A 17,543-nucleotide genomic window follows, 5' to 3' on the forward strand; every position below is an offset into this window, starting at 1 on the left:
CTCCAGTATTTTCTGTATCCCAGTCATTTCTATCTTTTTCCCCACCACATTCCCCCATTATAGATGTCATCTGGTAGACTAGACTTATCTGCCCACCACCGCTATCCCAAGGGAAGGACCTGGTGTCTCTCCAGGAAGGATGTCAAAAATACTTGGATACCCCCTACTCAGTGGACAGGGAACTGGATGAGGTGTGTGGGTGTAGTACTTGCCTCTAAACAGAGGCCTCCTCAGACTGCCCCTGATTTCCCCGGCTTAGCTGTGATCTCTGGGGAAGGGGAGGGGGGCAGGCTGGACTGCTTGGCACTGAGGCCTCCCTGGCTGCTAATGACTCTTGCAGACCCTGGCAACCACAGCAGCGGTGGTGGCCTGGCCGGGATTTATGAGCACCTGGTCCCACCATGAAATTCCCCAGAGCAGGGCCCCCAGGGCCAACCGATGCTGCACAGAAGGCCTTGTATATGTTGATGCACATCTGTACATTGTGGCACACTCAGCATACAGCTGTCCACTGGACTCCGGGACCGCCACCCTCCCCACTCCAGTTTCTTCCCTTTGGGGACTGAGGAAAGCCTGGGTGTCCCAACTGACCGGTACTTTGACTCCAGGCCAGCAACAGAAGGTAGGAGGTGCAGTTTGAGTGGGGCCACCTAGTGGTGGCCCTACTGCTTCAGAAACAGGGCGTCCCAGGTCCTCCGGTCAAGGACCAGCTTGGTGCATGACCCCCGAGACAGGAGAGAGAAAGTGGCAGAATCCCCAGGACTCTGTGGGGCCAGCCCTGGACAGAGCCAAGTAGGTCCCCAGAAAGTGCTCCCCAAATCCCTGAGCCCATGTGGTACATACAAAAAATAAGACAGGCCCCATGGGAAGTCCCTTCCCAGCTGCCTCCCCCATAGACCTCTGCAGCCCAGAACAGCAGAGCCACCACAAGCTGGGCTGTCATTACAGGGTGGAGAGAGGAGTCCCAGGGCCTTCGGAGCTGTAATTACCCAGCAGGTCCAGGGCAAGCCCTTGTGATAAAGATAGCAGGCTTAGACTTTGACTTCCCTCCTCACTGCGCACGCCTCCCTTCCATCTTTGGCAAGAAGCTTCAGCTGGCGCAAATGCCCAGAGGGCTGGGAGTTAGCTAGGTATGGTGCTTACAAATCCCGATTTTTGATATATGCAGATAAATCACACTTTTAAAAGTCATTATTATTGTAATTCCTCCTCCCCGAACCTTGAGCCCAAATTGAGATTGGGTGGGGATTATGGATGAGCGAGGGTTGGGATAGCGATTGGACATCTGACTTAGCTACTTTCTTAAAAGGCTGAGAGTGCAGTCGTTTTACTATTTTCTTTAGGCCTTGTCAAAATGTCAGGGAGCCAGTAGAGAATGAGAGGGAAGGCTGCAGAGGTCCCAGGGGCAGATGACCTGGGAAGAGCATTGGGGGTTTAGGAAAAGGGCCCTGAGGAGAAAGGAGGAAGAAAAGCAGAGCCTGGAGGTGATCGGCAGGGAGCTGGTACAGAGTCTAGATGACAGCTGATGGTGACCCGGACTGAGAAATGGCAATGCATACAGGGAGAAGTGGGCAGACTTGAGAATTATAAAGAGCTAAAATAGGAAGGGCTGTGTTCAGGGCGCCTGGGTGGCTCAGTTGGTTGGGCAGCTGCCCTCGGCTCAGGTCATGATCCTGGAGTCCCGGGATCGAGTCCCACATCGGGCTCCCTGCTCAGCAGGGAGTCTGCTTCTCCCTCTGACCTTCCCCCCTCTCATGTACTCTCTCTCTCTCATTCTCTCTCTCAAATAAATAAATTAAAAATCTTTAAAAAAAAAAAAGGAAGGGCTGTGTTCGTTCACTCATTTGTTTATTCAACAAACATTTAAGGGCGCCTGGGTGGCTCAGTCGGTTGAGCGTCTGATTCTTGATTTCGTGGGATTGAGCCCCACATCGGGCTCCATGCTCAGTGCAGGCTACTTCAGATTCTCTCTCCCTCTCCTGCTCTCTCTCTCTCTCTCTCTCTCTCTCCAATAAGTGAATAAGTAAAATCCTAAACAAAACAAAACACCCAAACATTTATTAAATGTTCTGCTCCCTATTCTGAGCTCCTTTTTGGGGATGAGGACCTACGTCTTGTCCAGAATGAGGGTTTTTCACCCGTGGCTCCACCTCTGCCCTGCTCCCAGAGCAGGTCCTGCTAAAGGGAATCAGTGGTGGCCCCCAGACAGCACAAGAATGGGGAGCGAGTTGGCTACCCACAGAGAACACACCAGCAGCCTTCAAGCTTTCAGACTGACAAGGAATCGTAATCACAATGTCTGGTTTCCTTAATCACCAGACTCCTTCCACCAGAAGGTAACCACCCATTTAATGGTGGTTTCAACACTAGCTCACTAATGTTACCCTTCCTCTCCCTGTGCTTCATGTCCCCTCCAATTTTTCTTTTCTTTTCTTTTCTTTTTTTTTTTTACCACTGCATGGTACTCAAATTTTATTGAATTACAAAGACAGAACAGAAACAAATAAAATTAATGGTTTGGATAAACAAATTAATAAACATCTATGAAATACTTGTTACACTAACGAGGAACAAAGGCAGCTGGTGATAAAACACTATTCTAATACACTGATACACTCAGAAACCCTTTAAAGACTCTGAAGTGTTGGGTTCTTCTTGCTATAGTGATACATGTTTGTAAGGAACCTTCAGTGCCTTTTTGGATAGATGTGATGGGTGTCAGTCTCTCCATCTGTGAGGCTGCCCAGCCCAGTCGAATTTGTTCAAATTCCGTACCTTGTAAATGGGGGCGCTCCATTCGCATCATAGACACTATAGACTTACATATTCATTACAACAACTTTCCAGTAGATCAAACATAAAGTGAGGTGAAAAGCGGGTATCCTTTGCTAATTTATACAAAATCACCATATGCTTTTGTAGATCTACCTCCAAAGAAGCCTGAGTCACCCCTGTGACAGAGGCCTGCTTACACCTGCCTCAAAGACTCCAGCCTCTCCTGTGGGCTCTCTCCTGCCCTCCACTCTCCTGCCTGTATCAGGTCTGGTTGTGACTCTGACTCTCCCCCCGTCCCTTGAATAGACACTATCATCCAAACTTGCTGGTGAGCCCTGTCCTCTGCCTCTGTGGGACACTGCCTGGGAATCCAACCTACCTACCACAGAAAGGCCAGAGCACTCATTCCTCCAGAGGGCCTGACTACCCGACACCACATCAAACATATTCTAACGCACCCATATCCCACAGAAGTACATTTTATCCTTATCCAGCAAGAACATGGCTGAGCCACAATGGACTAGTTTCCATGACATAATGCTACATTTGCTAGCATTTAGTATTTATACTTTCTTTTTATAGTTTTCCACATTTTTTTTCCTGTCCCCAGCATTTGTGTGAACCTATGAGAAGCTGATGATCCTTGTGCCTCTGGCACCTGAAAGACATAACAACTTGGCCACAGCTTTTGGTGGAAGGGTCCTTTACCACTAGACACACAGGCACACGCACACAGGAATGTGCATGAATGCACACGCTTGTGGAACTTGGCCTCCCCCACGAGGAGGAAGAAGCCCTCTGCTCTGTACTCTGGCTCTACCCTTAACCTTGACTCTCACTCAGAACCTGATGTTGACTTTGAACCAGAATCTGACCTTATCCCTGATCCTGAGCCAGCCAGATAAGGCTTGGAATCAGGAAGATGTCTACCTCCATCATCTGCAGGAACCAGAGCCCAAAGGGGAGCAGGCATGCCTAGAACAAGGATTCTGCCTGGCTGGAGAGTAAGCAATCCAGTGGGTGAAGGCAGAGAGATGGCTTTCCCACAATGGCTGGGCCATTAGATACTGTGGGGTTTCAGCAGTCCTAGAAGCAAGCCGTGCTCTCCCACCCCAACAGCTCCAGGCCAGGCTGTTCCCTACCCTCAACAAGTACTTGAGATTTTCTCTTGTTCCATCCCAGGACACCTGCAGTTATCTGTGTCCCCAGGCAAAGACACATGGGGCCTCAGAACCCTTTGGGGGAATTCCGGTCCTGCCCAGAGAGCTGCAGCTGCAGAAATGAGGACGGCCAGTAGAGGGTGCCTGGAGCCCACCATAGGACACCCAGTTAAAGGAGCAGTCCCTGTCTCCTTCGAAAAGTCCCTCGGGGCCTGGTCCAGTGCTATATCTCTCCCACTTGACAACGTTTAGCCAGAACCCTTGCTTAGAGCTGACTAAGCATGAGCAGGTGGGGCAGATAGAGCTATTTTCATAGACAATGACCAATGCTGCGACCTCTAGTGGTGGAGAAGGCAGGGAGGATGTGGGGAGGGTCCCAAAGCCCTTACTCAGCCATGGTGGACCAGGGCCTTTCACAGCCAGTTAAGCTAACTTAGAGCTTTACAGGAGGCTCAGGGCATAGAAGCCAGTAGGCCTAATGAAAAAACAAAGGCTAGTAGTGCAGTGAGGTTAGGGAAGCAGATAGGGGAGACAACCGACAGCATTCTGGACATATCTAGAATATTCTGGCTCCTGTTGAAATGAGCCCCTGGAGGAGAGGGACCAGAGGAGCAGGAACAGGCAGTCCTTATGTGGGTTCTTCTAATGCTCTAAGCTGCTTCTGTGATTGAGCAGTTAACATATGGAGCACTTTCCCTGTACCAAGTGTAACTAACACTTGCCGGACTTGGACAACCTCTGCTAGTCTCTTCTCCCACCTTTGCCCCTGCTCTGTGCCCCTGGGTGCTGACCTGTGTGGATGACATCAACAGGTTCTCCTGCTCTGTGACTTCTAACTGGGTCCAACCAATGGGGAATACCAAGGAAATATCAGTCAGGGGGAGGAAATGGATTTTGAGGAAGTTGCCTACAGCCTATACTTGTGGGCCTGGCTCAGTGATCTGTGTAGCCTCAGGATCGTCTTTGGGCTGCCCTGGCCATGCTAAGGAATGGCTAGGCCCATCTGTTCTAGAAGGGCTTCCACACAAGGTCACTCAGCCTGAGGTCTCAGAAGCCCACTACACCCTCACTCACCCATAAATTCAGAGAAATTTGTTCACTGGGCTCCTTCTCTGATATTCCCTCCTTTTCCACAATCTTCTGCCCCTAAGTTCTAGCCTCTTCTGCATTCCCGAACTCCAAACCCACCCCCCCCACCCCCCACCCCCCCCCACCCCCCCCCCCCCCCGTCCCTGTCTGGTAAGACTGATGCTTTCTGCTTGGTCTCTCCCCCGCCCCCCATCCTCCACCATGCAACAATGTAGGAAATGCCCCCAGGGAAAAAACCAGGGTAAATGTGGAACTCAACACACATTATTCCCTTATCTCAAGGACCATAATCCTTCAATTCTTACCTGTATTGGTTGTTCTCCAATGCAACGACAAATGGTTGTTTTATATATTTTGTTCAATTGTTACAGTTGTTTTTGGCAGGAGGATTAGTCTGATATAACATACCATTATGGCCAGAAATGTTTTATTCAGTACAATTCTGATGCCAGATTGGAAAGAACTGAAAGAACTGGAGATGGGTAGCCCCTACTGGCCCAGCTGCTTTCTGCTAAATTAGATTCCTAGACATGTGTGGCATCAGATCCACATCCTGAATTAGGGCTCCCTACTCCCCTCCCCTCCCCTTTCCTTCTTTCCTTTCACTCTTAATGGCCTTTCTTCTTTTAAAACTTTTATTGGATTCCAAACATGACTGAGTAATTGGTAATAAACTTACTTCCCTACTGTAAACAACTATAAAACTAGATAAAACATTTATAGCAACTGATTACAGGCATTGGACATCAAATAGCTTTGATCCTTGAGAAGGAAAACAAAAGGTGAATTCCACATTCACTGAAGTTTTTGCCTGGGGCACTTTCCAAGCTATGGCAGAGGAAAGTGGAACCCATATGATGCAATGGTCTCGCTGGGTGAAGGAAACAGATATCAGAGATAAAAGATGAAGAGTTGGATGAATTTGAGGGGCAGGGCATCGAAGAGGAGGGAACCACGTGGAGAAGGGGCTCTAGAAATATGCGTAGAGGTTGTCTTGAGATTTCACCTAAGTTGCATGCATCAGGGAAAGGCTCTCTGAGGACTGGTGGGTTAAAAATTCTGAGTCTGTGGGGTGCCTGGCTGTCAGTGCAGCATGTGACTCTTGCTCTTGGGGTCGTGAGTTCCAGCTCGATGTTGGATGTGGAGCCTACTTAAAAACGAAACAAAACAAAACCAACTTCTGGGTCTGTTAACTAAATGGGGATTCCAGAGGTCACACAGGCCAGCCAGAGTGGAAAGACCTTGCCGAACACAATGAGCATTTATCTTTTTTTAAGATTTTACTTATTTATTCATGAGAGACGGAGAGAGAGAGAGAGAGAGAGAGAAGCAGAGGGAGAAGCAGGCTCCCAAGGAGCAGGGAGCCCGATGCGGGACTCAATCCCAGGACCCTGGGATCATGACCTGAGCCGGAGGCAGACGCTTAACCATCTGAGCCACCCAGGTGCCCCACGATGAGCATTTAATTAAAATCATAGAAAGTCCATGGCGTAGGAATAGGAACTACGCTAGCCATTTTGTATGCACTACTTTACACTCACCCTAACAAAGCCTAAAATCAAGCCTCAACAGGATCACATCGAGCCTCAAGTACATTTACTGCCTACCGTAACAAACTCAGCACTCTGTAAAGGAGACAGCATAATCCAGACTCTCAACAATGTACCATCTACAATTCCCAACATACATTCAAATATTGCCAGGCACATGAAGAAGCAGGAAAATATAATCCATAACCAGGAAAAAAAATAATGCATAGAAACAGATCCAGAGATAATAGAGATATTGGAATTAGATAAAGACTTTAAAACAGCTATTGTACTATATCTAAGAATTTTAAATGGTAAGATGGATATAATAAATAAACAGATGAGTCATCTCAGCAGAAAAATGGAAACTAAAAAGGAACTTAATGGAAATTCTAAAATTGGAAAATATCAAAATTAAAATTTTACTAGGTAGGCTTAAGAGGAAAGGGTACACTGAAGAAAACAAGCTCAGTGAACTTGACATCAAGGCAATAGAAACAATCTAAATGGAAACATAGAAACATATACAATAGAAAGAAAAAGAAATGAAACAAAACCAAAAAAGAACAGAACCTCAGTGAAATGACATCTAATGTACATAAAATTAGAGTCCCAGGAGAGGAGAAAGAGACCGAAGCAAAATTAAAAAAAAAAAAAAGTGGCTAAATTCTAAATTTGGTTGTAAAAATTAACTCACCACCACTAGAAGTTTAGGATTCTGAAACCCCAAGTGGGATAAATGCAAAGGAAACCACGCCTAGGTGCATCATAGTCAAATATCTTAAAACCAAAGATAACACCTTAAAAACACTGAAAAAACACAAACGTATTACATTAAGAGGAACAATGATAAGGAATACTATTTACCTCTTGTCAGAAGTTAAGCAAGCCAGGGGCACCTGGGTGGCTCAGTCGTTAAGCGTTTGCCTTCAGCTCAGGTCATGATCCCGAGGTCCTGGGATCAAGCCCCGCATCGGGCTCCCTGCTCAGTGGGGAGTCTGCTTCTCCCTCTCCCACTCCCCCTGCTTGTGTTCCCTCTCTCAATGTGTCTCTCTCTCCGTCAAATAAATAAATAAAACCTTAAAAAGAAAAAAGAAGCTAAGCAAGCCAAAAAACATGGAAACAGAATATGTTAAATATTAAATATACTATGGGAAAAAAAACCACCTAGAACTCTATATCCAGAGAAATTATCTTTAAAAAGGGGATGAGAAATAAAGATATTGCTGAGAGAATTCATCACCACTGGACCTGCACCACCAGAAATGTGAAAGGAAAATTTTAAGGCTGAAAAGAAGTGATACCTGACAGAAATTTGGCTCTAAAAAAAAGAACCAAGACTATCACTAAATGTAATAAGTAAATATAAAATGTTTTCTGGTTTCTTAAATTACTTAAGACAACTGACTGTTTAAAGTGAAAACAATAACTATGTACTATGGAGTGGATGACATTTGTACAAGTAAATGTACAAGGACACTAACATAGAGGGGTAAAGGTAAGTATGTTATGGCAAGATTCTTACATTATATAAGAAGCAGTATTTATCCTTTATTCCTTGCCTTTATTTTCCATTTTATTATCATTTTTCTAGTTACAACCATAATACAAATTTATTTATATAAAATTAAAACTAGACTAATACATAACCTAGAAAATGTAAATGTCCCGAATGCTATTGTCAGCAATAACAACTATCAATAGTGTACACTGTATTTCTGATACTTTTTATCTCTATGTAATAGAAAAACATATTTAAAATGTTTACCTTGGGGCGCCTGGGTGGCTCAGTCAGTTAAGTGTCTACCTTCAGCTCAGGTCATGATCCCGAGGTCCTGGGATCAGGCTCCTTGCTCAGCGGGGAGTCTTCTCCCTCTCCCCATCCCCCCACCCCGCCACTTGTTCTCTCTCTTGCTCTCTATTTCTCTGTCAAATGAATAAATAAAATCTTTTTTTAAAAAACAAAAAAGTAAAATGTTTACCTTGATGAAAAAGATGTTCATTATAAGAATATTTCTCTATATTTTCTACCAAACCTTGTGTTTAAGTATATAAATAGTTTATGAAAATATACATGTTGGAAAGACGGTGAATCAATTTTTTTTAAAGATTTTATTTATTTATTTGAGAGAGAGAGAGTGAGCAAGCAAGAGAGAGTCAGGGGAGGGGCAGAGAAACAGACTCCCCGCTGAGCAGAGAGCCCGAGGTGGGACTAGATCCCAGGACCCTGAGATCATGAACTGAGCCGAACCAGACGCTTAACCGACTAAGCCACCCAGAAGCCCATGGTGAACCAATTTGTAATTCATTTTATAGTGTGAAGAAGTACATAGTATGTAGGATTGTAATCGGTTTTTGTGTGTGTAGGCCATAATAAATGGCTCAACCTGATTTATTGAATAAACTACTCTTTATCCTCTGAATTAAGATGTTTCCTTTATCACTTGCTGCGAACTCTCTTTTGTTCCACTGTATTTTTTTCCCCTGTGGAGCCACCACATTCTTTAATTACTTTACTTTAGCTTTATCACACACTGGATGCCTATATGGGCAAATCTTACCTTATTAGTCTTTTAACCCAATTTCTGGTTTTTCATCTTCTGTTTGTGTTGCCAAACCCAATTCCAATGTGGAGGGATTTTCCACCCCCACCAACACAACACCAAGTGATTCTCAGACACCAATAGAGGGTCCAAGAATTTAACTCAATTCTGACATTCACTACCCAGAGATTGCATGAGATTCCACAGGTTAAGGGCTCAGCCCTACAAGACTGCCCTCCACCCCCTACTTGAGATACCAAGTCTTAAGCCCCAGACTGTTACCTGTGTTTCTGACCGACTGGCTAAAGACTGCGGCGGTTCTATCGACTTCCTCCTTCAGTACTTTTAATTTGCTAGAGTATTTCACAGAACTCAGAGAAACACTTAATATTTACCAGTTCATTAAAGGATATGATTAATGACAATGAATCAGCAACCAGATGAAGAGATACATAGGGCAAGGTATGGGAAAAGGGCTCAGAGCTTCGGGGCCCTCTGCAGACCCTTTACTCTCCCCTACCTCCATGTGTTCACCAACCTGGAAGCTCTCAGAACCTTGTCCTTTTGGCTTTCAATGGAGGCTTCACTGCATAGTCATGATTAAATAAGTCATTGAACATTGGCTACTTCAACCTGGCCTTCGCCACTCTGCTTCCCAGAGGTGGAGGAGAGGGCGTTGGACTGAAGGTTCCAATCTTCTAATCACCTGGTTGGTCGCCCTGGCAACTAGTGGCCTTCCTGCTCCCCCCCCCCATGAGTGAAGACCAAAAGTCACCTTCATGAACATAACAAAAGACACACTTACTGCCTTTATCGCAGGAAATTCCAAGGGTTTTAAGGCGTGAGCCAGGGACGCTGGATGAAGACCAAATACGTAGGAGAAATAGATTTCAGTCATCTGAATGACCAAATATATAATTTTTATAAATCACAATACTCACATCCATATTAACTCTTTCATTTGATCCTTAGGGTCACCTTGTCAATTCCCTCCACCCAAATGAAGTTTGATTGTAATTGCATTTATTGAATCACAAATTTAAAATATCGAGTTTTCCAGGTACGTGACCTATGCGTCTATTTATTTTGTCTTCTTTTATATCTGTCCTAGAACAAAGTTTATATGCTTTCTGTGTGCCCTAAATGAATTTCCACATATTTCTTATGAGTCACTGTTATTGTGAATCGTAAATTATTTTCATCATATTCTCTAATTAGTTGTGATTTAGCACTTTTAAGAACTACTAAAATCTGTACACATATACAAATTTATCTTATTCTGTGCCACCTGACTCGATCCCTCTACTAGTCATAATAGTTTTTCAATTGATTTTCCTGGATTTTATGGAGGCACAATCATAATATCATCTGCCAGTAACGATCATTTTGATGCTTTCTATTACTTATTTCTTGTGCTTAAGCATTATTTCTTTTTCTCACCTTTTTGTCCTAGTAAGGACATGAGCAATACTGAGCAAGAGCAGTGAAAGGGACATTGTTTGGATCTAGACATTTAATGGGAATTTCAGAGGTTAAGTACGATATTGGATTTTGCTTTCCAATATATGTTCTTTAAGATCCCAAGAGGTGCCTGGGTGGCTCAGTCAGTTAAGTGTCTGCCTTTGGCTCAGGTCATGAGCTCAGGCTGCTCAGCGGGGAGTCTGCTTCTCCCTTTGGCCCTCCCCCTCCCCCCTGCGCCCTGCTTGTGCACTGAACACGCCCGATCTTGTCTGAAAAAATCTTTAAAAAAAAAAATGAATAAAGTGCCAAGAACATTTCTTTCTCTTCATGGTTTTCCAACTTTTTACTGTGAATGACTGGTAAATCTTATCAAATGCCTTTTGAGATGATCACAGGGTTTCTTTTTTTCCTTTTAATCTCTTAGTCAATGGATTTTAAGTATTAAATTAACCTTGTAATCCAAGAAAATCTCCAAGTTGGTAACTATTTTAACATACTATGGAAGACAATTTGTTATATTCACGAATTTAACCAATCTGTCGTTTTTTTGCAGGGGCTATCTTGGTGTTACGATAATAAATAGATCTTCACAAGGATTAGGGAAGCACTTCGTCTCTCCCTGGCTCTAGAACATCACGGTTTTGTGAAGGAGAATGTGTGTGCTCCTTCTCTGGGCCAACAATGTTTCATGCTTGAATGCCAAATGTCACAGCTCTTTGTGGTCAGCTTGTCTTAATCCTGGACACAGCCACTTCTCATGGACTTCTGGTCCCAGGGTTCTGGGCAGCACCCATTCCAACACTCAGTGCATCCCTAGTCCAGACCTGCCATTTTCTCTTTCTCTTCCCTGAGATGAGACAGTTCTTGTTTAATTCTCAGCCCATAGAAGTTGTCATTATACATTCTTTTGAAGTGATTCTGGCTTCTCATGTGGGAGAGGCATGTCCCCTCCCTGTGGCTTAGGCAAAACTGCCTTCCCACAAATTCGCTGACCTCACAGGCAGCAAATGATCTGATCAGTGGGGGCTCAAGTCAAATATATGCTTTTGCCATTGTGGGGTGGTATGAGAGATGTGGGGTGCGAGTGCAGCCCCCCCACCCCTCGGGGCTCTGCCACTCATTCCCCACTGCTGAGCCAGGCTCTGCACAGCTATCGACCTAACCTTGGAAGGGAAGGGAAGTGGAAAAGGATTCTGAAGATTCTTGGGAGCCAAGTAAAACAGCCACCCAGGACACGAGACTGCCTCATGGGTCTTGCTCCAGTCCATTCTCAGCATGGGCCTAAAGCAGCCTCAGCCCAGTTGCACCCTTGCCGGCCTGGATCTGGCTCTTCCTGCTCTAATCCCCGTGGCCCCCCGCACCTGGATTCCCAGACTGCAGCGCACTGGTGGCACAGCCTTGCCCCAGTCTCCCAGCAACACAGGCAGCCAGGCTCACACCAGGTGGCCACAGCTGGGGTGTCCCAAGGCCAGGCCCGGAGGTGAGGTCAGTCCAAACAGTCCTGCCAGCCTGTGACTCAGCCACGAGAGGAACCACAGGAACCACGGGGCGGTGCTGCGCACCACTGGGCAGGACACTTCACCAAGACCGATCAGTGACTAAAGGAGCTGGTGCTGCAGAGGAGAAGGCAGCTATAAGATATAGAAAGGACAGGGCTGGGAGGACAGGCTAAAGACAGTCTCGGCTGGCTGGACTCCCAGTGAAGCCTCTGCTGAGTCCACTAATCTCACTGCGGGCCACAGGACCTCTTGGAGCAGGGGACAGAGCCTAACCCATACCAGTGAGAAAATTATGGGGATGCCTGGCTGACTCAGTTGGTAGAGCCTGCGACTCTTGATCTTGGGGTCATGAGTTTAAGCCCTATGTTGGGTGTAGAGATTCCTTAAATAAAGAAAAAAGAAAATCATGGGGGATGAGGACTGTGGAGGTCCAGCCTGAGGAAGAGAGCCAGGAAGTCTAGAATTTAAATCTTTGAAGTTCTCTCCAAATGATGCTATACGTTTTGTATGTGGGTTACAGACATTTAATTGTTCAGTGCTTAGGCCTAAAACGGTGCCTGAGACATAAAAGCCTCTCAAAGCTATTTGAATATTTTATTGAGTAAAATTGAGTAAAATATTTTGTGGAATAAATGAGCAAAGCATAAACAACATAGGCCATAATTCTTAAAACACTATTTTTACATTACTTCCATTTTTATTTTTCTGGGGGAGCCTAGAACTATGGAAGTGGCCTCTAGCTCTCTGAGAGGTCCTGGATCTCAGCTCTAGTGGTCAGGAGGAGAGGAGGGTCCTCAGCCAACAGACCAGAGCGCACTGGCCGGGGCACAGCTGAATGTGCCTGTGGTTGTGTGGACTGGGGCGGGGCTGCAGTCCCGGTTGCCGGGTGAGTGGTGGTCTGTGTACGCGGAGCCCTGGTTATGGGTTTCCATGCCTCCCATGCTTATTTCCTCTTTGTCGTCCCTTTGTTTTTGGTGGAACCTTACCCACACCTGACAGCCAGGTCTCCCTCCCTGGGCTGAGGAGGGGGAGGGCCCTGCACCCCTGCTTGTGCCAGAGCATGGTGATGATCAGGCCAAGGTCAAGAGTGTCCAAGACACAGGAGCGCTTGGGTGGCTCAGTCGTTAAGCGTCTGCCTTCGGCTCAGGCCATGATCCCAGGGTCCTGGGACCGAGCCCCGCATCGGGCTCCCAGCTCGGAGGGAAGCCTGCTTCTCCCTCTCCCACTCCCCCTGCTTGTGTTCCCTCTCTCGCTGTCTCTCTCCGTCAAATCAATAGAATCTTAAAAAAAAAAAAAAAAAAAAGAGTGTCCAAGGCACAGAACGAGTACATGGTCCAGTTGCTCCCCGATTCTTCTGCTGCTGCAGCCGGAGCAGCTGATTTACACAAGGAGGTGCCTTCTCTGCACAAGGCCCAGCATGGCTGGCTGATAGCAGCCCTCACCTGTCAGGGGAAGCTGGAAACCTGAGAACCCCTGGGTTGGGCTTCTATTTGGAGGATACAAGTAGAACTGAGACATCTGGTGCCAGGGGAGGCTGGGTAATCCAGGGCAGGCTGTCTGCACCCTCTGGCCTGAATGAGAAGTAGGATGGAAGGTAAGGACGGGGGTATCCTTGTGGCCGAGGAAGACCATGGTGCCTTTAGAAGCAGTCTTCTTGAGGCCCCGGCGCACAACACTCAATCCCACTCAATCTCACCACCAAGGCTGCCGGCCTGTTCTGTCACTTCCCTGCCTGAGCTGGCTGAGCTGCCTCTCCCATTGTCTGCTGCCTCCCCCTTGTGTGAGATGGCACTTCTCCCAACATCCACCACTCCCAAGCCTCAGGGCCAGGGCCTCCCTGGGCCCAGCTGGGTAAACCTGGCCCCGCCCTGCTGCCTGGCAGCCCCTTTGTTGGGACCCAGAGTAGACAGGTTTTCTCTGTGAAAGTAAACACAGAGCAGGTCTGACAGGGGTGCTGTTGGGGGTTGCAGGTCTGACTGAGACATGTCCAGTACCTGCTGCAAGGGGCATGGCCTAAAGCCACCAGGGTAGGGTCTAAGCCCCAGATGAACTGCTGAGAACCTAGATGAGCCTGGGGTGGTCACTTGCCCTCCCCAGGGCTGAGTTTCCTGACCGGGATTGGTTCTGCTTTTGTGCCTGTCCTGGAACCTGGCTCAGAGCCAGGAACTAGGCTTCAGTTGTCAAAACCAGCTTTGTCTCCATTTGGACCCTCAGACACTGGCCTCCCCTGGAGCCCCTAGCCTCTCAGCCCCCAGGGGAATTGCGGCAGGGTGGGAAGTCCCCACCAAACCTCCAAGTCCTGTTAATCAGGTCTAGGCTACACACACAGCAGGTACTCCGTGTTTGTTGAGGGATCTAATGGCACAAAACTAGAGCTGGGAAACTCCCTTGGTCACAGGCACACCTTCCCCCGTGTGTTCTGTGGCACCAAACCCAGCTCAAAAGCCAGCTTTATTACCTCCTTGGCCGAATCCTGTCCACCCAGGATGTGTGGCGCATCAGCCCTCCACGCGCCTCACAGGCTACACGACCCCACATTTCCTTTTAGATATTGCCTGGTGCCCATGCTCCTGGATGCCTCTGTTCCTTTCAGAGCCCCTCAAACCCTGCCTAGAACCCACCTTGGCTCCCTACTAATGTAGGGCCAAGTCCTAGCCCTACAGAAGGCCCCCACAGCCCCTCCTCATCCAGCCTTGCCACAGATTGCTGTCATCCTGCAGACTCAGAGACTCCTAACCTTGAGCAGCAAGCCTCGTGGAGAGCAGACCCCTGGGTGACCAGAAGCTACAGGACCGGGAGGGGGGCCAAACAGGCCACCCTAAAATGGGGGCTTCTCAGTTTCTTCTTTCACTGTCCTCTGGGGCCCTGCAGTAGTCAGTGCTGTGGACTGGGTACCTCATGAAGAGGGGATGACCCATCAAGGGTTTAAATCCCCTTGGAATCCAGGCTACTGACTGGGGGAGGAAACTGGGCCTACAGAAAGGGAAGTATTGACCTGAGGAGCTGAGCCTGAATGGGGCAGGCTCCACTCAGAGACCTGTGGCCACTGGGCCAGGATGGGGCAGGTCCAGGTCTGAGCTTTCCGACTAACCTCTAGCACCTCGCAGGGAGGTATCCTCATGGGCAGCTCCATCAGCTTCACTTCGCACCCCCACCCCCCAACCCAGGTCTGCTTCCTATGCTGGGCTGTCCCCTAGGCTGGCCTCATACTCAGGTCGGCCTGAGGTTCTCCTAGCACTTCCCTCTCCTGCACTGTAGCCTCAGCCCCAAGGGCATCTTGCAACCACTTCTGCTCCTGCTAGAGTTTGCCAGCTCGTTGAGGAAAAAGCACTGTGTTTTCTCCTGACCTTGGCTGCTCACAGAGAGCCTGGGCATAGTGCCCTGAGCCACTTGGGTCCCTTGAGAGTGACCTCCACGGCAGCAGGAGCAGAAGTCTTCCCCCTTCCTGGCCCCTCACGCCCTCCCTGCCTCTCTCTGCGTGGTGGCCAAGGGGTGAGCCAAGATGATATTTCCTATAACAATGATAATGCTATTGAATAGCCAATGTTTTTGAACACCCTCTGTGTGCCAGGCTCTCTGCTGGGTGCCGGGAAAACATAAATAAATAAGATAGACACAGGCTTTACCCCCCACGGATGCCTTGACCCCAGCCCCAGGTAGGCACGGGCCATGGCGCAGGAAAAGCACTCTATACATCTTTGTTGAATGAATAGAGAATGCATGAAATGCATTGGTGATACCCAACAGCACAGATGCCTGGTGGTGTGCAGTGAACAAGTGAAGTCGACTAGGTCAAAGGTGAGGCATGACCCAGCTGCCACCCATCTCCACCTTGGAGAGGACTCCCAGACCCTGTAATTGCCCTGTGATGTGATTTCCTGGCATGATAGGGATTCAACAACACAGCATTAAGGCCATTAAGAGTGAAAGGAATTTCTGAAGGCTTCCTGGAGGAAGTATCAGGGATAGTTATCTGGTCTGCTATTCAGGACACCGGCTACCACAGGAGTGACCCCACAGTGTGGCTCCTAAGGTCTGTCCCCAGTCTCAGGAGCACAGCCTGCCCAGGCTGTGTCCTGTGGGAGGGCACTGTCAGGAACGGGCTTCTGAAGCCCTCTCAAGTCATGGATGCCATCACGGACCCACTGTGCAAGATAACTGGCATGGACCCTGGAACGGACCCAGAAACTGCACATTGAAATGGGTAAGTTTATGTACAGATTCTAGAAGAGCCACTCCCCACCCCACCCCCATCTTCAACCCTGTGATAGAAGCCCTCACAGATGGATTACACTGACGAGATCATAAAGGGCCAGGAAAGTCATATTCAGGAGAACTACTTCTGGAAGGGAGTGATGTGCCTCCCTGAAAAAGGAAGTAAACAGAAAGGCAGTGAAGTGATTTCAGGATGGGTGGGGTGGAGGTGTGGGTTGACAGTCTCTAGAGGTGTGTAAGTTGGGTGAAGGAAGCAGTGCTAAGGAGGAGTTTCAAGAATCCACTGGATGTCTCACTTAGGAACTTACACAGACTCTTTTTTTTTAAAGATTTTATTTATTTATTTGAGAGAGAGAGAGAGAGAGAATGAGAGATAGAAAGCACTAGAGGGAAGAGGGTCAGAGGGAGAAGCAGACTCCCTGCTGAGCAGGAACCCCGATGCGGGACTCGATCCCGGGACTCCAGGATCATGACCTGAGCCGAAGGCAGTCGCTTAACCAACTGAGCCACCCAGGTGCCGGGAACTTCCACAGACTCTTAAGGATCCCTTTCCCCCAGCATGACTCTGTGCCACTTACATTCACTATAGTTCCTGGAATCCGGATAAGGGGTCTCTGACTACCAAGCCATTCTGTGCATCTAACACTTGGACAGTCTGTGATAGGTGATGGTTGTCCCCACTGTCCATGTCACTCAGTGGGATCCAAGGTCTGTGGAGCCTCTTGCCTAAGGACCTCTGAGAGACCATCTGGAGAAGAGCTTTCTGCTGGCGCCTCCACTCTGTCCAAGTCCACTCCTCTCCAGTACTGTATAGGGCTGAGCAGAAACCTCCACCTCACAGGACTGAGAGCCCAATACTGTGGCTGGCACTCTGTGTGTATGAACACCCCCCCAATACATACCACTGCCACTCATACCACTCACCTTTCTCTGCCAGCTGAACAGACAGCAGCACCCCACCCCCCAGAGAGGAACCCACGTTCCACTGTGAAGGCACCCCCCATTCCTTGGACTACGCTAAGTTTCTCTCTCTCTCTTTTTTAAGATTTTATTTATTTATTTGACAGAGAGAGAGCACAAGCAGGGCGACAGCAGGCAGGGGGAGAGGGAGAGGCAGGCTCCCTGCTGAGCAAGCAGCCAGATGCGGGGCTCGATCCCAGGACCATGGGATCATGACCTCAGCCAAAGGCAGACGCATAACGACTGAGTCACCCAGGCGCCCGAGTTTGTGCCTCTTATGTGGCCTCCCTTCTTGGGGCTGTTAGAGACCCC

The sequence above is a fragment of the Zalophus californianus genome, chromosome 5, assembly GCF_009762305.2.
Source record: "Zalophus californianus isolate mZalCal1 chromosome 5, mZalCal1.pri.v2, whole genome shotgun sequence".
NCBI classification, from domain to species: domain Eukaryota; kingdom Metazoa; phylum Chordata; class Mammalia; order Carnivora; family Otariidae; genus Zalophus; species Zalophus californianus.